Source organism: Ornithorhynchus anatinus, chromosome 4 (assembly GCF_004115215.2).
Source record: "Ornithorhynchus anatinus isolate Pmale09 chromosome 4, mOrnAna1.pri.v4, whole genome shotgun sequence".
NCBI lineage: Eukaryota > Metazoa > Chordata > Mammalia > Monotremata > Ornithorhynchidae > Ornithorhynchus > Ornithorhynchus anatinus.
This window is the reverse complement of record NC_041731.1, coordinates 1034287-1058507: the sequence shown is the minus strand read 5'-3', so window position 1 is coordinate 1058507 and position 24221 is coordinate 1034287. Positions and strand designations below refer to the sequence as shown.

At 44.3% G+C, this 24221-nt stretch overlaps 1 long non-coding RNA gene across 1 annotated transcript; it reads left to right on the top strand.

Annotated features, from left to right (window-relative positions):
• The first annotated feature begins 9627 nt into the window (after positions 1-9627).
• LOC114811327 lies at positions 9628-23820 on the top strand. The gene is made up of 2 exons (XR_003759011.2): positions 9628-9858; positions 23589-23820. It is a non-coding gene; the product is annotated as an uncharacterized LOC114811327 (long non-coding RNA).
• The last annotated feature ends 401 nt before the right edge of the window (positions 23821-24221 follow it).

The window sequence follows — 24221 nt, the reverse complement described above, 5'->3', positions numbered from 1 at the left end:
AATAAAGCATTAATTGGGAAACTATCACTGCCGGTATTGAAGATAAAACCACTCTCCCCTACCTCCTACCTCCATACTACCTGTCTTACCAGTCTGGTCCAGCTACAGTTGACACAGTCTGACTTTCTTGGTTGCTATGGAAATTGAGGGATGAAGATGTATTTGTCAGGGCAGATGAGAACAGAAAAAGAAAAAGTGTGAATTAAATTAGATTCTGCGTATGCAATTAGCATAGAATAATAAAGTAATCCCACAGGTCAGCATCAGCCCTGTAAGAACCAAAGAGAATACTTTAGGCTAGGATGAATCAGATGTGAATGAGCAATCCCTTTGGAAATGAGATTTCAGAGAGAGATATTTACCAAAGAAGCAGATTCGCTACTATTAATCAATCAGTGATATTTTTTGAAATCTTATTGTGGGTAGAGGATGGTCTCTAAGCATATGGGAGGTAAGTATATAAAGTAGATATGATCCCTGCCCTCAAGGATCTTACTTTCTAGCATACAAGATTTTAAACCTCAGATGAAAGAGTAAAACTCATCTATGAAGACTGAAAATATCATTACTAGACAATTTTCCTCTTCCACCTTCTCCTTCTCTCCCCTCACCCCCCACCCCTTTGCTCCACTTCTTCTTTCTCCTCCTCTAGCACTCATTCATTCATTCAGTCGTATTTATTGAGCGCTTACTGTGTGCAGAGCACTGTACTAAGCACTTGAAAAGTGCAATTCGACAACAGAGACAATCCTTATCCAGCAGCGGGCTCATAGTCTAGAAGGTGATGGACTTCAGAATCCCTGAGGTGATCAGTGTTTCCTTAGACAACATTAAGTCTTTAGTTACTGAAGCAGATCTGTGAGGAAGTCAAATGATAAGAAACCAATGCCTCTCCAATCCGTCATTTATCACCATGCAGAGAATAATAATAATGGTATTAGTTAAGCGATTACCATGTGCCCAGCACTGTTCTAAAAAAACTGAATAAAGTAGGGAAAGTTAGCCTGGCCCTGAGCTGGTGCTGCAGAGACAGCTAACACAGAGAGTTCAGGCCTCAGAAGAACCTCGGAAGATATTTGGTAGTGCCAGTTACCTAGATAATTGTAGCGGAGTCCAGCTGATAGCTGGTACAGATACAAACCCTTACCCCCCCCAATTTATACCATGTATATGTGGGTAATAAGGGGGAGCTGGGAAAGAAAGGCATCTACTTGGCATCATATCAGAACACAAGATTCTTCTTCCAATCCCTTTGCAAGAGGGTCTGATGAGGGGAGAGGCTGCGTGTGACTTAGGAAACATTTACCTGCTATGTGACCTTGAGCAAATCTCTTAACTTCTCAGCCCCACAGTTTCCTCATCTGGAAATAGAACTTCTACCTCTCTCTAGAGAGATTCAATTCCCATTCTCCCTCCTATTTAGACCGTGAACCCCATGCGAGTCAAGGATGAGTCTGATCTGTTTATTATGTTTCTATCCCAGCACTTAACATAATACTTGGCACATAGTAGCACTTAACCACAAGTATTATTATTATTGTTGTTATTATTATTGTCATTATTATTAAATGACTGTGAGCCCAGAGTGGAACAATCAACTAATCATGTTTATTGAGGACTTATTATGTGCAGAACACTGAACTAATTGCTTGGGAGAGTACAATGTAACAGAGTTGGTAGACACATTCCCTGCCTACAAGGAATTTACAGTTTAGAGGGAACAAGCACTGTGTCCAGTTGGATTATCCTGCATCTGTCCCAATGTTTAGCAGGGTAAACTGCCTCACCCTAGTTCACCTGTTCTCACAGGATTTACCTTTGGTCAGCTCAGGAAATCAGGAGTTCACTATATAAAGCAAATTAATGCAGGCATGCTCCCTGCATTCTACGAGTCTATAATATATCAATCCTGGCAGACTCCCAGCCAACTGTCCATGAATTGCACAAATGGCCATGGTATTAATATTGACAAATAAATGATAAAGAGAGTTGATTGCATCCAAACACTTGGGAAAGTGTTTTTGCAAAGAGAAAGTTGGAAATGTAACTTGGAAGGTAGAAAAGCAGTATTGCCTAGCGGATAGAACACAGGTCTGAGAGTCAGAAGGACCTGGGATCCAATGCCGACTCCACCACTCATCTGCTCTGTGACCTTGGGCAAATCATTTCACTTCTCTATGCCTCAGTTACCTCATCTGTAAAATGGAGATTAACACTGTGACCTCCATGTGGAACATGGATTGTGTCCAACTTCATTACTTTATATCTATGCCAGTGCTTAGAACAGTGCCTGGCATATAGTAAGTGCTTAACAATGAAGCAGTGGATTTTGGATGTGCCCCAGCGGGGAAAGCAAAGGATAGTTTGAACATTCCATTATTTTGCAGTAGAGTGTTTAGTAAGATGTTCAAGAAATATTTTTGATTTAATGATGTAATTGAGGGACTGCAAGAGAGAGTCAGGGAGAGAAGGCAATGGAGAAGATTGGAGAGAATGGGGAGTAAGGGTGGAGAGGGAGAAACAGGAAGGAGAGAGTGGTGGTGGGGGGAAGAAAAGGAGTGGGAAAGAGGAGCCCGAAAAGTAGTGGGATAGAAGGGAGCGATAGCACATTTCAAGTATCATTCCAGGGTGACTTGGATCAAAAATGAAAAACTAAATAAAGGTAGTTTTTGTCTATGTTAAATGATATGAAGAGGTGTAAGCCTTGGGCAAGGATGTTTGTCAGTGCAGATTAGGGAGAGATTTGAATGAACTCTGGAGATTCCTTTCATGCAGTCCTAACCAGGTAGAAACTGCACAATGAGAGCACCAAGCAGTACCAGATACATGCATGCATGCAGCGTACATAGCAGAGTACATAGAAAAGATCAGCTCTGCAGAGAAAAGAATGGCCAGAAAAGTTTGGGTGGTTTCTGCAGAAATGATTAAATTAAATTTTACTCCCCTTCTTTGAAATCAGGCACAGTACAACCCTGTTAATAAGATACTGGATGATTCATAATGGCATCTAATCAAAGAATTGTTCTCCAAGGAGAAAAAGAGGGAGGGAGGGGAGGAGAGTAATAGAGCAGAAGGAGAAGGGTAGAAATGTCCCCACAATGGGAAACAAGGGAGGAAACCACACAGGGAGGAACCCTATAGCCGGGAAGTCTCACTCCCCTCTATAAGCTATGGATGCGGGGGTGCTCGAGGATCAGTGGAAAGAGCACAGGCTTGGGAGTCAGAGCTCATGGGTTCGAATCCTAGCTCTGCCACTTGTCAGCTGTGTGACTGCGGGCAAGTCACTTAACTTCTCTGTGCCTCAGTTACCTCATCTGTAAAATGGGGATTAAGAGGGACAACCTGATTACCCTGTATCTACTCCAGCTCTTAGAACAGTGCTCTGCACATAGTAAGTGCTTAACAAATACCAACATTATTATGCCTTCTGGCCCTGATATCGCTTCCTGGCAGGGAAGGGAAGGGAAGCCTTCTCACCGACAGGTGGGCCTCTGCTGAGACTCCAATCCTCAACATCAGTCCTAGGTTGCTCCGTTTAGAACTTCCCAGATGAGCGTACAGAGGTCTCTAAGCCCCAGGATACCCCTGTACTTGTTGCCCAGTCATTTCTTCTTTGGGAAATAAGAAGACAACATTTAGCCTAGTAGGGAAAGATTAGATTGGAAGCCAGGAGACCTGGTTCTAGTCTCAGTTCAGCCACTGGCCTGCCGTCTGACTTCGGGCAAGTCACTTCACCTCTTTGAGCCTCAGTTTTGATATTCATTCCATGCCTCTGATGAGCCAACGTCTGAGGTAGCTATTTAAGAGCATCACGTCGGATAGAGCCGGATCATGACAGGTCATGTCGAAGCAGCATGGCTCACTGGAAAGAGCACGGGCTTCGGAGTCAAAGGACATGGGTTCTAATCTCGGTTGCGCCACATGTCTGCTGCTGTGTGACCTTGGACAAGTCACTTCACTTCTCTGTGCCTCAGTTACCTCTGACAAAGCTGCTATGTTTCCTCATGAAGGCAATATTAAGAAACTGTGTGTGTGTGTTTGTGTGTGATTATCACAATCATTTGCTAATCTTATGTGTAATTTCCATTCCTTTACACCTAATGGATTTTTTTCAATTATAGGAAAGATTCAATTACAGCAAACTCAATTATTTAAGGGGTATCAAAGACTGGAATAAAATTTTTATAAGCAGCAGCTAAAAGTAGCTCTGCTGGCTTCAGGTGTCTGATTTTGCCCAAGAATCCATTGGCCTCCTGTGGTAGCTTTCTTGTTTCCCAGTCATCCAGTTAGCATTTTTAAAACTGAAATTAGGCCTGCATCTTGCTTGACCTTTTGCTCATTGTTTCAATTCTGCTCCCCCTGCCCTGATAAATATATCTATATCGTATTTATTAATTGTTAATTGTTAACAGTGTTAACACTGTTAATTGTTGATTAGACTGTAAACCCGTCAAAGGGCAGGGATTGTCTCTATATGTTGCTGATTTGTACATTCCAAGCGCTTAGTACAGTGCTCTGCACATAGTAAGCGCTCAATAAATACTATTAAATGAATGAATTAATGAATGAATGTTAACATTATTAACTAGTAATAGTGATGTTAGACCACACTGTTATAATCTGCTTCCTGTCAGAAAGTTTTTAAGTCCTGATAATTTGAATTTCTGAAGAAAAAGTTTCCATACATGTTCAGGCACTGGGGCTTTCTGTGGTGGGTATCCAGTCATGAAGATTTTCAGCAAAGACTGTTCCAAAATATTGAATATATTGTCCCTTTGAAGACATTGTTCAGGAGGGGCAGGGTAAAAATAAATAAAACGCATCCATTTTTCCTTTTTCTCCTTCTACCTATCAGTCTCCCCCACTTGATCGTAAGCTACTTTAGGGCAGAAATCATGACTACTAACTCTGTCCTACTATCCCAAGTGTTTAGAAAGAGCTGTGCACACAGGAGACTGTAAGCTCACTGAGGGCAGAAATCCTGTCTCCTATTATACTCTATTCCAAGTGCTTAGCACAGTACTCTGCACTCAATTAAAACCGTTGATTATTCTGTATTGACCCTGGGGCTGTTGTGAATCAGATCTTCCTAGGCTGAACTCTCTACTGTTGTAAAGGCACAGTTAAAAAAGTTGTAACAGGCAGGGGTTTGTAACAATGCAGGGGCAAATTTCTGAGTGAGCCTTTGTTCCTGCTTAGGTCTTTCCGAGGCTTATCTGTCCATCAGTGGTATTGATGGGGCATCCATGACACATTAAATGTGGTTGTCATCTCCTAGTGAGCTCTTGGCCCTTGAGGAGTTCACAATTTAACGACGGTCTAAAACATCGGCTTGAGATTGAAAGGGCATTATATAAAGCTTTCTCTCTGAATTCCCTGCTGATGCTTTTCTCCTGAAAGATCGGAGACTCAGAGCCAGATACTCTGGAGGACAAGAACATTTCCTCAATGAGATGCTTTCCATGCAGGTTCTAAGAATGCCACTCAAGCTCGAATTAGTGATGAGGTTCAGATTCTAATCAACCCCTTGAGTTATCAGAGCACTCAGAAGAGGGATGGGATTCAGCTAGAAGTAGTGAATGGCAGAAGAATAGAAGCTCAGGCCTCTCCCTCCTCTTGGTGATTAGGGAGGTCAGAGCCTGGGACCCCCTAGTGTCAGAGTCCTCCAGTCTGATGAAGAAGCTTGGTGGGCTCTCATATGGGAGGCCAGGAAATGGGAGACTGGGAGCAGGAGGGTGGGAAGAGGGAGGCCAGGGAGAGGGAGACCAGAGAGAGGTAAACCAGGGAGGGAGCCAGCAGAAATTAAAACTTCCAGTGGGAGGTGGAGGAGAAACAGGTCCAGCAAGCATTAGCACCAATACATCGATTTTCAGACTCTCACCATCAAACCTCCGTTAGCCTCAGGATCCTTAGACTTCCCCGGTGTGGGCAGCCCTGCAGGGCCTCTCCCCTCAGCTGTAGGCTCCCTTCTCTTCCTCCACATCTGTTGCTGGCACCGACCAGCCCAGGCATCAAAGACAGGTCCTGGGAAGCTTCAGCCTCCTCATAAATGTTTTCCAGTAGGATTGGAGAACGTTGCTGGGTGGGGGCCCTCGGAGGGCTGGGGCGGTCCTCACTGGAAACAACAGGAGAAAAGCAGGGATCTCAGGAAAGTTTTGAGGCAAGAACACATCCTAAATTTTCCATTCAAATTGCAAATAATGAAGCAATAAATATAATCACCCCATACCTGTTTCACTGACCATGTGATAAATGTATTCACCCCCATAGCTGTTTCTGTGCCAGGACTGTTTCTGATCAGGGCCTACTAACTCTCTCTGTGATCTAAAATACAGCAGTATCTACCTTTAGATGAGCTTCCGGTCAGTAATAGCCATACAGCTAAAGGCCCTGGCTCCTTCACAATTATGCAGACACACTGCATTCTCTGCAAGTGAGACATATAACACCAGGACATTAAACATTTAGCATCCTCAAACAACGATGTGGTTATTGCTTATTAATTATATCAGAGGAGCACAACTAATTAGTTTAATGGGTAGCATTTAGTGTGGAAGCACCAGACCGCAGGCAACAAGAGTAAATCAGTCAGCTGGGTGAATTCCTTTGCGGAGGTTTTCAGCAAACCAGCTCGCCCATTTAGCAGCAGCTGGGGCAGCAGCAGGTTGGTGGGAAGAAGAATCCTGGGCATCAGGACTACGGTCACAGCGGTTGGCTGTGGGCACTACTGAACTATTTGTCACGTCGATTCCCCATTGCATTCCCCCACCACACAGGTACTTCGGTGGGAAAGCTACCTCTCTCCACCCTTCATTCCACTCTTGTCCCAACATCTATTCCTCTGACTCGTGATGTCTTCCCCATCCCATTCTGCCTCTGGCTGAATACCACCCACATTACACCGCTGCTCCTTTTCCTCCTGGAGCTCCAGGGTTCAGTGGGTCTCAGGAGGGACCAGATGAGAAGCTGTTCCTTGGAGCTTCCTTCCTTCCCCGACTCTGGAGAGAAAAAGAGGTGAAAGAGGGAGGGGCCAGGACAAACCTCTCTCTGTTTATTTATATTTTTCAACTTTCATATCAATTATTCAGTAGTATTTTTAAGTACCTACTCGATATAGAGAATTATGATAAGCTCTTGGGAGAGTGCAATAGAATTAGTATTCATACCCTCTAGAAGTTGCAATCTACCCCCAAAGTCTTGTGTTAGGCATTTTGCTAGGGCACAATCACTTTGACAAGATGACTGGAAGTGAGTTAGCACAAGTAAATTAGCCTTTCCCATGGGTCATTTGTATAAAAGTGGGCTCCCATATTTGTACCAAGCAGAACAATCAAATCACACACAGACCCTGCCTCACATGGGATTCTCCCAGAAGAGGGAGGGAGAGCAGAATCTTATCCCCATCTTACAGAAGAGGAAATGGAGGCCCAGAAAGGTCCCCAGTTAAGTCTCCCAGAACCTTAAGTCAAATAATCACATCAGCCAACTTCCCCACTTAATAGCAACTGTGGTATTTGTTAAGCATTTACTATGGTCCAAGCAGCCGGGGTGGATGCAATACAATCCAATTGAACAAAGAGTCTATCTCACATGGGTCAGAGTCTAGTCCCCCTCTAGACTGTGAACTCATTGTGGGCAGGGATTGTCACTGTTTGTTGTTGTACCGTACTTTCCCAAGTGCTTAGTACAGTGCTCTGCACACAGTAAGCACTTCATCAATACCATTGAAAGAATGCATGAATAATGAGAAGGGAGAAGGGAGATCATATCCCCATTGTACAGTTGAGGAAACTGAGTCCCAGGGAAGTTAAGTGACTTGCCCAAGGCCACCCAGTAGGTCGGAGGTGAGCTGGAATTAGAACCCAGGTCTCCTGACTTCCTGTTCTGTCCTCTTTCCACAAGGCCTTGTAGCTTCCATCCAGTGTTCTCACTGGTTCTAAGCCCTTCCTGGCTTGCCCTTACTCTACTAAATTCCTCAGAAACAAAAATTCATTGTTCCTCAGTATATCAACTAGCTTTCCCCAGCACTTACCCAGAATGGTGGTACCACTGTCTTGCTGGTTTCTTCAGTAGAGTGGTGGGCATTCATAGTTGTGTTCTCGTGCCATGCTTAATTTGGGGTAGCCCAAATTGTCTGTTTTCCAGAATAACTAAAATATACTCTAGCCTCTCTCTCCCTGCCGCCAGGCAAAACAATAGATAATATCATTTTAATTACTTTTAGTTCTGCTTATGTAAACTACACACCTATTAAAGTCTAATGAGCCAGGGGCAATTAGCACAGTAATTAAACTGGATTTGTCTTCTCCCTTTCAATGGCTTATTGGGGATGATTGGTTTGAAGGGTTTACCTTTAGAAGTACACTTAAGCAGCGTGCCTCAGTGGAAAGAGCACGGGCTTGGGAGCCAGCGGTCATGGGTTCGAATTCCCGCTCTGCCACTTGTCAGCTGTGTGACCATGGGCAAGTCACTTCATTTCTCTGTGCCTCAGTTACCTCATCTGTAAAATGGGGATGAAGACTGTGAGCCTCACGTGGGACAACCTGATCACCCTATATCTACCCCAGCGCTTAGAACAGTGCTCGACACATAGTAAGCGCTTAACAAATACCAACATTATTAAATTTACAGTTCCTTACTTGAAATGGTAAGTAGAGTTGTACTAGGAAGAGGAAGAAATTTGAGTGGACGAGTCATGTGTTTGGGTCAGTCATCGTGACTTCAGCCCAGCTCTTAGCAACAGTGCAGAAACCCTGCAGTGACTATGATTCAAAGAGGCGGAAATCCATCTGTCAGGAACTGCGGGTAGAAGACCAGAATCTGAATTTCGAGAACGTATTCAATAAAGTTCACCCAAGCGGTAGGGAAAAATGGAAAAGGATTCACTTGAAAGAACAGGTTTTCTGATCTGGAACATAGGAGTCAAAAGATATCTGAAAAAACTAGTTCTTCATAAGACAAGAGGAATTCAAGTTTTCTCCTCTCTTCTACCTTCGGCATTGAGTGCAAATTTCAAGCCCGAGCATGTTGTCTGCCACCTACCTCTCCGGTTCAGGGTCTGAGTTGGTAAGTCCTATGTTGGAACCATTTTGATTAATCAACCCTGTTTTTGTGAATTAACTGCTCTACATTTCACTGTTGAAACTGTTGAAAAAGGCAGATTCAATGTCTGGGACTAATCAAGAGCAAGCTCTCTGAAAGAGGAAGGGAGCATTCAGGTTTTTATAGACCTAGACTTTTTTTCTATAGACCGAGCATCTAGAACAGGACTCTCTGCACACAGAAGATGCTCAACAAATACTACTGATCAATTGGTTTAGATATGGCAGCTTCAGTGAAGTCACACCCTGGTCATTTCCCTGCAATGTACATTGGCTTCCTTGATTAGGATTTCTGATTCTTTGCCACGACAGCATCTAGGGGACAGGATGCTGTCAGCACACGCTAGATGTGGTAGAAGTTTTAGCATCTTTGTCAGTGTAAGACTCTATCCCAATGTAGAGTTTGCACCACCCAGGTTGGTGGGTGACGCCAGGCTTGTTGAGACTTTCCCATACGTCAGCAACAAGGACTCCTCAAACATTCCATTGTTGCTGGGCTCTATCCTGGGGTGCGAAGGGCAGAGTTCTAGATCACTTTGGCCCAGAGAAGTTGGGGATGACTCCATCTTGGCCAAAGTGACTCCGGGTGCTGGGTCAGGTAGGTCTCTGACCCAGAAGGGTGTGCTCATTGTGAGTCCTGCCTCCCAGGTCTGGTCCAGGAAAACAGAGTCCCTCCAGACAGGTAGTGCCTCTGGCTTTGACAGGCCCCATCTATGCCTGTCCCTTTGGGCCTGGAAGCAGCTCCCCACGAGTTCAGGTGAGTGGCCTGAAAGGGGAAAGAAAGGGCAGTGTTTCCTGCCAGCGTCCCCACAGGAAATCAAGAAGCATCGGTTAAGAATCTGGAATTCTCTCAGAACCGAGAAGTAATTTGGTCCCACTTAGTTGGGAACGATAGGGCGGGAGAGGCTAAATGGAGTCGCCACTAGAGTTCTACTACCTGGCCCTGCACCAGCCCAACCCAGCCCGGGGCGCCGAGCCTGGATAGACTCTGACCGTTCAACTGTGATTCAGGTCCAGGGGGCCCCAGTGTAGGCGCTCCCTGACCTTGAGTCAGGCCATCACGCTCAAGGGTCCAAAACAACCAGCACCACTGGCATTTAGCTGGTCAGCGGTGGATCGGAACCTGAGCTGCCAGAATTGGCATATCGCGACATTCCAGAGAGGTGTAAGCTGATTCCCCTTTCTCCACAGCAGGCCCATCACCATTTAGCTCTGACAGTAGCACAGTGTCACTGCCAAGTCCCACGGCCCAGACCCAGACCCCCGGCAAGAGTGACTTAAATATCTGCTCAAATCATTTAGATTTAACCAGCCTCCACCACTCCAAATGTTCCAAGAGGAAATGACTAAAAGCATGTTATTATGAAACAGATGGGCCCGGCCAGGAGGAGCAAATTCAGAGTTCTCTAGTGGGCTCTTCATCAGTGTCATTATCTTGATTATCAACAAAAAGTAGACTCTTTTCTTGGGACTGTATCTCCATTAAGCAGAGCGTTACGGTGCAAGGAAAGAACTAGCCTCTGGCCACCTCAATTTATCCTAAAAGGTGGTAGAGGAAGATTCCCCTTATGCTCGTGAACCAGGGCAATGATCATCGAAATAGGGACAAGAAAATTGTGCAAAAAGGTTCAGTCTGTTTCCATCTAAAATGGATTGAGCCCAAAGAGAACTTTCCACCACTTGCGGGGCCAGCTTGGGGATGGTGGAGAATAGTCTAGGGTAGGCATCATTAACCAAGGGCTTCAGTTAAAGGAGCTGGAAATACATATGAGAGATTTTCTGTTTCATGAAACAAACTCCCCTGTTATCTTCTTTGCTCATCCCAGGGGGCCAGACACTTTGAGGGAAGTGTCTCATTCAGAAGTGGTCATGGGGGCAGTTAGGACTGGCATCCAACCTCCCTCTTCAACCAGCCCTTGTCCCAAGATTACACTGGGGCCATTTAAGAGAGAGAGAGAGAAAGAAAGAGAATGCATTATTTATTGCGCACTTACTGTGGGTCGACCCTTGTACTCAGCATTTGGGAGGGTAAAGTCAAGTAGACACAGTCCCCAGCCTCAAAGAGTTTACTATCATCTAACAAAGGAGACAGAACTAAAGAAAATTACAGGTAGAGGAAGCAATGATGTAAAAGGACTCATACACATAATGATAATAATAATTATGGTATTTGCTAAGCGTTTTCTATGTGCCAGGCACTGTACTAAGTTCTGGAGAGGATACAAGTAAATCAGGTTGGACACAGTCCCTGTTCCATGTAGGGCTCATAGTCTCAATCCCCATTTCACAAAAGAGGTGTCAGGCACAGAAAAGTGAAGTGACTTGTCTAAGGTCACACGGCAGACAAGTGGTGGAGCCGGGATTGGAACTCAGGCCCATGCTCCATCCACTAGGCCACACCAGGACCAGTGTGGTTTAGTGGAAAGAGCCCAGGCCGGGGTATCAGATGACCTCGGTTCTCATCTTGGCTCTGCAATTTAGTTGCTGTGTGACCTTAGGCAAGTCACTCCATTTCTCTATCATCTATACTATAGAAGTAGGGAGGGGTAGTCAAGACTGGAATGGGGTTAATTAATTAGGGAAGGCTTCTCAGAGGAGGTGCTTCTTTCAGAGGGCTTTGAAAATGGGATGAGATGTGGTCTGGCTTTCAAATAGAGAGAATCATGGGGAAAGCGAAGGTCCAATAGATGGAAAGTAAATATACCAGAATGAAATATCAGAATAAATCACCAAGGGTACATTATACATTGAATATAGTAGTAGTGGTAGTAGTATTTATTAAGGGCCTCCTGGGTACAGAACACTGTTGCTAAGCACTGGGGGAGAATACACAGGTGGGAATTAGACACGGTTCCTGTCCCTCAGGGGGATTATCATGTCAGAGAATATACAATTCAAACTCAGTGATGAGGAAGAGCATAAATTCCTAAGTGCTAAGAGTGCTGTTGGATTGCTACAATTTGGGGCAGTGGGAGTTGATCGGGGAAGGTTTCCTGGAGGAGGTAGGATTTGGGGAAGGGGTTTGAAGACGGAGAGCGTTGTGATCTGGCAGATTTGGTGAGGCAAGGAACTCCAGGTAGGGCCCGCAGAGACACAGAATTTGAAGGCAAACTTGACCAAATCATTAAATTGTTTCTCAGCCTTCTCTGCTACAAGCCAATTTGTTTATGGGGTGAGTAATGCTGACTCTGAGGCTGGGGAGGCACATCCATAAGACCATCTTGAAGAAAGTCCACCCCGGCTAGATCCTGACCTGGACTCACCTTCTTCTGCAATCCAGTGTTTTAATTTCATGGCTCGTTTTGGCTTGTGATGGAAAGGGACTATTTGGGGCTGTCTGAGAGTGGGGTTTTCTCTGCTTCGTTGACTCTTTTTCATTTGATTGTAAAAGAAAAATCTTTATCTCTGCATTAGCCCTGGCTCTGTTCAGAGACCAGGACCTGGAGTCATTTTGCTGGCAGTTATTTCTGTATATTGAGTTCATGTCTAATTTTCTGGAGGGATATGATTCCTAGCATTGAAAGAGGGAGGTAGTGTGTACCTGACCAGATGTATGAGAGCTGGCCACCTTGAGACAGAGAATGGATCTGAGAACCATGTGACCGAAATATCCACAAACATTCACATTTCGGTTGTCTGAAAAAAATGACAACCAAATAGTGGAGTAATTTTCCACCAGTATTACAAGATGCTGTTTTTGCCCCATGAGAAAACGTGAGGAGAAAATGAATTTCTCCAGAAGGCTCTGGCAGGCTTAAAAACCCCAACCATTGATCACCTGGTCAGAAATTCACCCCCTGAGGGTGGTCAGCCATCCCGAAGATGAGAGAACTCTTCCCATGGAGGGGAGGGGAAAGGTGCGGGAAGTCCAGCACCTAACCCTTGACCTGTCCTTCTTCGAGCAGTCGAATAGTGTGTGCTGCACTACTGACTGGCAACAGATGTCACTCTTCCTTCAAAGTGATGGCTGCCCTCATCTTCACCAGGTCTCTTGACATGACCCTTGCTCTGGAGAGTTGCCATCTTACTTTCTTGTAGTTATATTATGCCCAAGTCTTCGCTCCTTCAGTGGAAGCGCCACCACTTGACTGATATATGACCTTGGACAAGTCACTTCACTTCTCTGTGCTTGATATCTCCTACGTAAAATGGTGATTAAGATTGTGAGCCCCTCATAGGACATAGACTGTGTCCAACCTGATTAGCTTGTATCTACCCCAGCATTTAGGGCACTTCTTGGCACATAGTAAATACTTTAAAACCATAAAAAGAACAAGCTTATCAGTCAGGGTCTGCTGGTGAGCCCAGTCTAAGACTCCTTGTGCCTTCCTAATTTGGGGTGTTCAGCCATCCAGGTACTCTTGCCCAGCACTGCTACTTCTCTAGTGACCAGATCATCAAGATCTTGAGCACCTTTCCTGCAGATTCAGGAGACACATTCCCTGCCCACAATGAGCTTACAATCTAGAGGGAGAGAAAAGGAGGAAGAAGGCAGCCTGAAAGACTAATTGAAAATGGTCAGGTAGTGAAATGAGATCATTATCAAATGTAGATGGGAGAAAAGTCCAATTATTTTTTCCAGTTGGCCAGGCCACAATGGCGAAGGCCACTCTTTCAGGAGTAGGAAAGCTCCAGAAGCAGACAGGAATGAACCTGCAGTGGAGTACAGATGGCACTCTCTCCTGCTGTTTCTATTTCTCCTGATCAATTCTGCCCCGATCAAGTATGGGTGATTGAGAGTCTCTGTGAAGAAGTGAGAAACAGTTTGGTCTAGTGGTTAGAGCACTGACCAGCGAATCAGAGGAACTGAGTTCTAATTGCAGCTCTGCCACTTGTCTGCTGTGTGACCTTAGGGCAAGTCACTTCACTTCTCTGTGTCTCAGTTACCTTCACTGTAAATGAGGATTAAGTCCATATGGGGCTTGGACTGTGTCCTTTCTGAGTATTTTGTATCTACCCCAGTACTTAGAACACTTATTACTTGCACAAAGTAAGTCATTATTGATGCCTGTCTACTTGTTTTGTTTTGTGGTCTGTCTCCCCCCTTCTAGGCTGTGAGCCTGTTGTTGGGTAAGGATTGTCTCTATCTGTTGCCAAATTGTACTTTCCAAGCGCTTAGTAAAGTGCTCTGCACACAGTAAGCACTCTGTAAACACAATTGAATGAATGAATGAATGAATGAACTAAGCCCTGGAAATTAAGGTACCATCCCAGAACAAGAAATATGCCTTTCCAATTCCATAACACATAATTCCCCAGAGCACAGAAAACATTTCATTCTAGTTTCCATTCCACTCTGGCTGGGATCCTTCATGGAAGGAAGATTTGCAAGCTCTGTCCAGAGTATCAATTATTAAACTGCTGCAATTAGAACTGCACTTAGCAAACATAAGTAAAATCAGATTTCAAATTATTTCTACCAAAATCTGTTCTGGCAAATGCATACACATGAACATACATACAACACATACTCACAGATCACCCACACACATCCTCCTCTCAGTCTAGTGGATAAATCATGGGCCTGGGAGTCAGAAGGTCTTGGGTTCTAATCCCAACTCTGCCACTTGTCTGCTGTGTGACTTTCAGAAAGTCTGTTAACATTTTTATGCCTCAGTTACTTCATCTGTATAATGGGGATTAAAACTGTGAACCTCATGTGAGACTTAGACCGTGTCCAACCTGATTAGCTTGTATCTACTTCAGTGTTTACTACTGTGCCTGGCACGTAGTAAATGCTTAACAAATACCATTAAAAAAACACACATACACACCACATCCATCACAAACACACACAACACATCTGCTACAAATACATATATATACCCAGTACAGATACACACACATGCAAACACACACACACACACACACACAAACACACACACACTGTCTCACATGAATAGAAGTAAGGACAGAGTTATAAATTTCACTACCCCTTTCCACTTGTTTCAGTTTCCCTAGTAGAAATGAAGCTCATTGTACTAGATTAGTTTAAATGGTCACCAAGAATGGAATTTGACGGGTTGATGATTCTGAAAATTGCCAGTGTTTGGAGATAAACTGGGCTGCAATGTCTGGAGCCTGCCCTTCTGTGAGGAGAGTTTCCTAGTGCGTACTTTCACACAATCACAACTCCGTTCTTTCAACAAGGCATTCAAGAAAGGCTGGCAAATATAAAGCTCAGTTAGCAGATAATTGTTCTAAATGTCTCCTGCCGGGTCCAGGAAACGTTTATAACAATCATTTCATTCCAGCGGTTCAGACAAACGTATTTCTGCTTGCAGGAAAAGTTAAATTAAAATTCTCAATTCTGGATCAACAAACTTTAGAAATCCTGCTTGTGATGAGCTTGGTTGATCATGGGGGCTTGGAAGAAGGCATAGTGTAATTGGGAAAGTTAAAACCAAGATTCTAGAATTAACAAAGAACCCAAAAGTCCCCCAGATGAGGCAGAGACCTACCCTATCCCTTCCCTTCTCTGCCTCCTGGTTCTCTCTATCTCTTTCTTCATCTCTGAGCATGGGCTTTGGAGTCAGAGGTCATGAGTTCGAATCCCGGCTCTGCCACTTGTCAGCTGTGTGACTGTGGGCAAGTCACTTAACTTCTCTGGGCCTCAGTTACCCCATCTGTAAAATGGGGATTAAGACCTGTGAGCCCAATGTGGGGACAACCTGATTCCCCCGTGTCTCCCCCAGCGCTTAGAACAGTGCTCTGCACATAGTAAGCGCTTAACAAATACCCAACATTATTATCTCTGGCTCTGTCTGACTGTCTATCATTATCTAGAAACCAGGGCATCCCCTGACCCCAAATGAGAAGATCATTTTTTAGAAAACCCAGGACACCCTACAAATCAGTTGTCTATTTCCAGATTTATGTTTATTCTCCACAGCTCTTGATTTTAGAGTTTGTGTTTCTACCACAGACATAGGTCCTTTGGGTATTGTTTCCTCAGTTGCAACCTCTTTATTGGTTTCTTCTAAATCCACACCGTTCTTATTGATCATGCTAGAGGTGTGAGCTGGGTTGAGGTCATCAGGGTTAATTCAGTGCCTCAAGGCATCATTATGGAACTGTCTTCCCAGTCCTTCTTAGTTGATAAAAGCCAAGCCAGGATAATACTGGGGCTTAAGAAATAGACATCCCCCCTGCCTCCCACCCTCTCCCACTCCACCCCTCTACCCACCTATCCACCTCTCCACCCTCCAACCTCCTGGCCCACTCCACCCCCTTCCTAACCCCACCTCTCCATCCCTCTACTCTCTTGTCCCACCCCAACCCTTCCTCCCCCACCCCAACCCCTCCACCCCTGCCCGGAGAAAATAAAGTGCTAATCCAAAATAGGGAATGCACCAGAGGCAGCAGGGGTCAGGGCAGTTAGGGAGAGAAGCCAGAACTGTGCCAGGAGCAAACACAGACATCTGTGAAACCAGCACACATCCCTGGGTCTACTACATAGGAGGCAGTCTGGGAGAGCTATAAAAGTGAGAGGAAGTTAAAGGGATAATTAGAGGGAAAAAAATAGAATCCACTTGCTGTTGACATTTAGCTGTCTCCAGAAATATGTAAGATGCTAATTTACAGTGATTGCTCCCAAGAAACCAGCAATCCTGCCTGTCCCCTGGCTCTCATTTCATTTCTCTCTGGGTAAAGAACACAGAGCAGCCACCCATCTGCTGTTCCTGTGGCTGGGGGCGTGGGCAAATGGGTCATGGGGTGGCCCACAATAGACAGGGGGTGGCCTGTGAGCATGGGGTGCTCTGTCCTCTGGCCTGTGTCTACACGACCCCATCTGTCGTGTAAGAGAGCAGCATGGCTCAGTGGAAAGAGCACGGGCTTTGGAGTCAGGGCTCATGAGTTCGAATCCCAGCTCTGGCACTTGTCGGCTGTGTGACTGTGGCAAGTCACTTAAACTTCTCTGTGCCTCAAGTTCCCTCATCTGTAAAATGGGGATTAAGACTGTGAGCCCCACATGGGAACAACCTGATTCCCTATGTTTACCCAGCGCTTAGAACAGTGCTCAGCACATAGTAAGCGCTTAACAATACCAACATTATTATTATTATTATCTGAAGCCTGGGCTGGGCAGTAGGGGAAAGGGAAGGGAAAGACTGAGGATAGACAACTTAGAGGATTTCTAAACCCATGGTGAGTCCTAACACCACATTTCTGCTTTTCTGAATGCTACGTGGTGCTCAGTCAATCAATAAATCACTAATATTTGTTGAGTGCTTACTGTGTGACAAGCACTGTACTAAGCACATGAGGGACTACGATAGGGTTAGTAGACATATTCTCTGCTCTCAAGGAGTTACAGTGTGTGGAAACATAGTTCAAGCACTTGGGAAAGTGCAATAGAGTAAAGGGAAGCCCGGATTCACAAAGGTCAATGCCTAGATGGCGCCACCTGAGCTTACAGCCTTGAGCTGCACTCCCCCGCCTGAAGGTTTCCTCCACCCACATGTGAGCCACCAGGCAACATTCTCAGAGCCTTTCAGCAATGTCACCTCCTCCAGGAAGCCTTCCCGATTAATGCCTAGCATCCCTGAGTGGTTTGACAGTCACCCACCAGAAACACTGACTCCAGGAGTCAGAAGGACCTGGGTTCTAATTCTGGCTCTGTCCCTTCTCTCTGTGAGCTTGGGAAAGTCATTTCACATCGCTGTGCCTCAGTTACCTCATTTATAAAATGGGGATTGAGACTGGGAGGCCCATGTGGGACAGGGACTGTGTCCAACCTGATTAGCTTGTATCTACCCCAGTGCTTAGTATAGTGCTTGGCACATAGTAAGCACTTAAATTCCAGAGGAAAAAAAAATCAATCAAGAGTATTAAACTGAACACTAACTGTGTACAGAGCACTGTATGAAACTCTTGGGAGAGTACAGTAGAGTTGGTAGACCCAATCCCTGTTCACAAAGAGCTTCCAATCTATAGGGGGAGGCAAACATTGGAATTAAATCACAGCTCTGGAAGAGCTCAGTTCCTGCTTAGTTATGCTTTATGACTAAAGACAACAGGTGTTTCGTCAGTGACAGATGCAGGTATGTCTCCAGCTATTTCACCCTAAGATCAGTTTCACAACCTTCTGCATCCATGCTCTTTCTCCTTTCTCCTTTGCATCTCTGTCCTGCATTACTCTGTGTCCCAATGTGAGGGCAGCTGCAGCCCCTGGGAAGAACAGAGGCCGGGACCGGAGGGCAGACAGGAGCCCCATCACTCCCAGGTAGAGCTGCCAATCATGAGATTCCTGAGCCAATCACATGAGAAGTCGTACCCTGCAGACGCCATTGGCCTGTTGATTGGGGGCTAATCTTGACTAAAAGTTTATCATTTCCCTTCATCGGTTGGGAACTATCATCTAACCTGAATAGAAAAGTCTGCTACGGGCACATCAATCAATCAATTAATTATTTTTATTGGGACACTTACTTTGTGCAGATCACTGTACAAAGTGCTTGGGAGAATACGATACACTAAGTAGCCATGATCTCTGACCTCGAGGAGCTTACAATCTAGTGGGGGATGGAAAAATTAAAATAAATTATAAGTAGGGGAAGCAACAGGGTATAAATAAATGTACATAGTGCTGTGGGAAAAGGGGAAGGGGGAGTAGCAAAGTGCTTAGTGGTAACGATGCAAGTGAATAGGCCAAAATAAGAAGTGAGGGAAATAGGTGAGGAAATGAGAGGTTAGTTAGGAAGGCTTCTGGAGGGTTAGGATTTAAATGTGAGGACCCAGAGAGACTCAGATCCTGTTAATTCCCACCTATGTATTTTCTCCTGGCATCTAGTACAGTGCACTGCCCACAGTAAGTGCTTAATAAATACTTTTACTACAGAATTTTCAGAGGGCTTTGAAGGTGGTAAGTGGCGGTCTGCTGAAGATGAAGTGGGAAGGAGTCCAGGGAGGAGGGAGGACATGAGCAAGGGGGTTGAAGGTGAGCAAAGATAGACCAAAGGGCAATGAGTAGGTTGACTTTAGAGGAGCAAAGTGAACTGACTTGGTGGTAGTCGGGATGAGCAAGGTTAGGTGTGGAGGGGGGAGAACTGATTGTGTGTCCTTAAGCTCATGGTAAGTTCTGCTTGATATGTACATGGATGGGCAACCACTGGAGTTTTTAAGGAATGGGAAGTTGGACACAAAACCAGTGCAGACTTTTCTCTCCTGCTGCCAAGATTTTGGAGTGCAAATCCTGGAATATCCCTAAACCCCAACCACCAAATCTGAGTTATGTCTCTACTTCCAGAAACACATGTGGAGACCTGATACTCTCATCTTGTTCCGGAGTGAACTTGAAAGCTGACAACATTCTCTGCCTGCACATGATATTCCTCACTGCCCATCCTACTGCCCATAATCTGCTCTGCCATCATGTTATCCAGTCATTTTGTCATCTTGCTATGTTCCACTCTGCCTATCCTGCGTCCATATTCCACTCTACGATCCTTCTTGGGTTCCAGTGACATCGACACGTTCCACATGCTCTGTTTTCAAATTAATTCTGTCTACTGAAATATTAATTATCATTGTGTCAAAAAGATCACTGTTTATTATGATTCAAATGAAATATCAGGAAGGAAATTAAGAGGTTTTTTGATTTCCATTTATTCAGCAGCACATTCCAATTTATACAAATGAAGGCATAATTAAGCAGCCTGCCATTAAATTGCAATCTGCAAATTCATGTAAGCAAACATATTAAAACTGAAACATTTGTCCTGAATAGAGAAGCAGCTTTTGCTTGACTCAAAAAGGCTGCAGTTGCTGGAAGCAATAACTGTTCATTGCAGTGTTCTGCAACCAATATACACCCAGTACAGTGCTCCACACATAGTAGACATCCAGTATACCACTGTGAATAGCTCTTGACTCAGAGCCTACTGGGTTACAGCACTGTACTGGGCTCAGGAAGTGTAAACATATGAGATACCAATAACGCTAGTAGCTGGTCACTGAATAATCATGCAGTGCCAAATGATAAAATCACAACTCTGACACTTAGCCTGCTGTTTGACCTTGGGTGGGTCACTTAACTTCTCTGCCTCTGTTCCCTCATCTGTAAAATGGGGATTAAATATCTGTTCTCCCCCTACTTAGATTGTGAGCCACATAAGGGACAGGGACTATGTCCAACTTGATTATCTTGTAATCTACCCTATCACTTGGAGCAGTGCTTGACACATAGTAAGTGCTTAATGTATAACACAGTTATTATGGGTTTTTTATTATTTTTGTTTTTATTAGTTATTCCCACCCTTCCTGACACCCCCTAGCAGCCCTCCACTAAGCCTCTCAACTGAGGCCCCATCCAGACCAGGTCATTTGGATGCCTCAGCAACTTGTGACAACCATCAAGTTGTCCTGAAACATACCAAGCCATCATGTGTCCTTTAGTGGGTGCATTCTAGTTTCTGAGTCCTCTTTTAAGTTCTTAGTATTCCTGTTATGTAGGTAGAAGCTCTAAGATTGTATCTGGATAAAAATCTTCATTAGCCATCAACTACCTATTCCACCAGTGATTATAGGACTCATCTGGAGGGAACTGAAAACAACTGAGGGGAAGTGATACGTCCTTATCACAGGCTTGGGAGTGAGAGGTCATGGGTTCTAATCCCACCTCCGCCCCTTATCAGATGTGTGACTTTGGGCAAGTCACTTCACTTCTCTGTGCCTCAGTTACCTCATCTGTAAAATGAGGATTAAGACGGTCCGGACGGAACTGGAGTAATGAGCAGCGAACATGCCTACCAACTCTGTTATAGTGCCAAGCACTGCTCCAAACTCTACTAAGAGTACTCTGCACACAGTTAGTGTTTAATAAATATGATTGATTGATTAAGAGTTTCCATCCCCAGTGTTAACACCAACCTTAGTTCTGCCATCTTAGTGTTTAGGGAGAGCTGGTTGGGGAGAGAGGACAGGCAGAAGACAATCCACCTTGTTCTAGGTGGGTTTTTCATCCAATGTAAAGTTCTCATTTACTGCCTCATTTTTACTGTGGTGGATCATTGCAACTCCAGATCCCACAGACAGAGGCATTTTATCTATCTAGATTTATGTGTTACACTAGTTATTATAGTCATGTTATATTATTAAAAATACAATATACTCATATATAAAATTTAGGTAGGTGTATATATTACAAATGCATTTATCCAGGTATACAGTTATATATAATGTCTGTTATATATATATATGTATACTCACAATTTACACACACACACAGAAAGAGATAGGACCTGTTACAGCCATTTGCTATTGCTATTTATTTCTTGAGAAAATAAAGGTAGGCGATGGCAGTGGACCAAGGCTTTCCTGGATTCCTGACAAGAGAACAAAGTCCTACAATCTCACAGGCACAGGCTAGCTCCCAGTTAAGGATCTGGGGAAATGTAGCAGGTATATGAGTGCAGACAACTCCAAATTAACTCTATTTAAGCACCAAACAGAGCAGCGTTTTCTGAATAACTATCATCCATCGCAAACATAGTGTGAATGCCGGAATGTTGTGCAAGTCACAAATACAATTATTTGAGGTTTGTTTCCACCCAGTGATATGCTGTGTTGCACTAAATTTGGGAATGAGTACAGTTGGGAGTATAAGCAGTAATGGTGTGCCTTGAAAATACTCTATTCTTGCTTATGAATGGCATTAATGGTCCTCTGAAAGGAAAAAAAGTACAGTAATTATTTCAGTGAAGGAAGAGTCAAAGTTGTAGAACATTCATGGGAGTGGATGGAGTGGCTTAGATGGCTGGGGGAGAGATAAGTAATGATACTCTACTCTGTGAAGTATATCTCTCCTCTAAGGACTGCGAACATTTCACCAATGCCCACAAACTTTCTGCGCAGCACGGTGGAGGATGAGGAACAAATGGACCAGGAGATTAGACTGCTAGAATCTGTCCTTTCCTCTCCATGCAAACTGCTACCATGTTAATCCAAGCATTTATCCTGTCCCACCTTGATTACTGCATCAGCCTCCTTCCAGACATCTCTGCCTCCTGTCTCTCCCCACTCTGGTCTACATTTCACTCTTCTGCCCGGATTACTTTTCTACCAAACTGTTCCTCCTATCTTTCCCCACTCCTCAAGAACATCCAGTGGTTGCCCATCCACCTCTGCATCAAACAGAAACTCCTCCCCACTGGCTTTAAAGAGCTCAATCACCTTGCCTCCTCCTACCTCACCTTGCTACTCTCTTACTACAACCCAACCAGCATACTTGCTCCTTTAATGCTAAACCTTTTCACTATACCTCGATCTCATCTATCTCACCACTGACCTCTCACCCATGTCCTGCCTCTGGCCTGGAACTCCCTCCCTCTTCATATCTGACAGACAATTTCTCTCCTAACTTTCAAGACTTGTTGAAAGGACATCGCCTGCAAGTTGCCTTTTCTTCTACTCCCTTCTGCATCGCCCTCACGCTCTTTTTGTTCTTCCCTCGTCCCATCCCCACAGAACTTATGTGCATATCCATAATTTATTTATATTATGTATGTCTTCCCCTCTAGACTGCTAGCTCATTGTGGGCAGGGAATGTTTCTGTAATATTGTACTCTTTCAAGTGATTAGTACAGTGCTCTGCAAACAGTAACCACTCAGTAAATACAATTGATTGATTGGCTGATCGATTTGATTCTGTGGTTTTAAAGCCCATTCACAAAAATGTCACTGGAAGCTCCAGTCAGAGAAACAACTTGATTTAACAGCCATACACGAGGTCTATTTCTCTAAACAGTATCAGGGAGTGCAGACTCTGACTGCTAGATTATAGACTTCTCTGGTTTGGGAGATGGAAGGACAGACAGCTAGGGATGTGTGGGGTGATTACATTCTACCAAGCATTTAATACAGAGTTCTTCACACAGTGCTCAATAAATACCACTGATTGATAGCGAGAAAGATTTCCCTGGGTCACATGAGAAAAGAATTAGCTGTAAGAAAGAAACTTCCTACCCTAAATTCATTCCTTAAGGCAGGGGAATCATATGTCTCCATCCTTTAAAATCCTCTGGACTAAGATTTCAGAGGTTGGAGGGATTTTTAAGTGGGATTTTGGGGTCTGGTTCCACGTGTTTGGGTCAAAAATAGATAACACAATCCAACATTTGGGATCAAACCTAAATACACTGGGATCCTCTCTCCTGGATCTAGCCAAACCCTAATAATAAAAGTAAAAGGATTGTAAAATAGTAAAAGGTTTGGAATTTTTAAAAAAACTTAGTGAAAGAATGAGGAAATAAGCAACTAAAACAGATAAGCCCTGTCCTGCTCCGGGGCCTGAGATCAGCTCTGAAGGCTGGTGTCTTCCACTGCTATCCAACGGCCTGCATAGAGGAGCGTGGGGTGAGTGAGAGTCTTTATGATTCTGCCTTTTATCTCTCCCTTCTGCACCTTAAAGACTACCACCATCTTCACAACATGGTTGCTCAGGAATAGGAACTAAGGTGGTCTATTGTTGTGTTTTCTCTTCGCCAGTTCTCTTAGACAGCAAGATGCATGGATCATTTCACCTCCATGGAAAAGCCACTGTGCCAGTCAAAACAGTTCCAGGATTAATTTTAAACAAAAAGCCTGTTTACATGAATAATCATTACTGAACGTGCCTCAGTAAGAAAAGACTGCTTACTATTGCTGCCTATTGTTAAAAGCCAATGCATTATGCATTGTTTGAATTAAATCAAGATCTCTATAGCAGTGGATGAATCTAGCTGGTGTCTTGTGATTTTTTTTTGCTTTGCAGCCCATCTGCCAAGTACAATAGGGTGTAATTTGGTTGTGTTTTTATGTTGTGAAGTTATCAATGCCAGATGTTCATTCCTTGGAGTGCCCCAAACACCCAACATGTCTGTCACTAGTAAAAACAAAATTATGACCAAAGCCCTCATCTAAGGTCCGTGTTTAAGGATCCCATCCCATTGTTAGATGCTGAGACTTGACTTCATCCTGCTTGAGCCAAAGAGGGAATATCTTTGGGTGTGGACATTATTTGCTCACTCCATGCTCTGCCTCAGGGAGAGGTTGTGACAGACACCCTGAACCAGGCAGGGGAGTCTACTGAGAGCTCACCTCCTCCAAGATGCCTTTCCAGACTGAGCTTCCCCTTCTCCC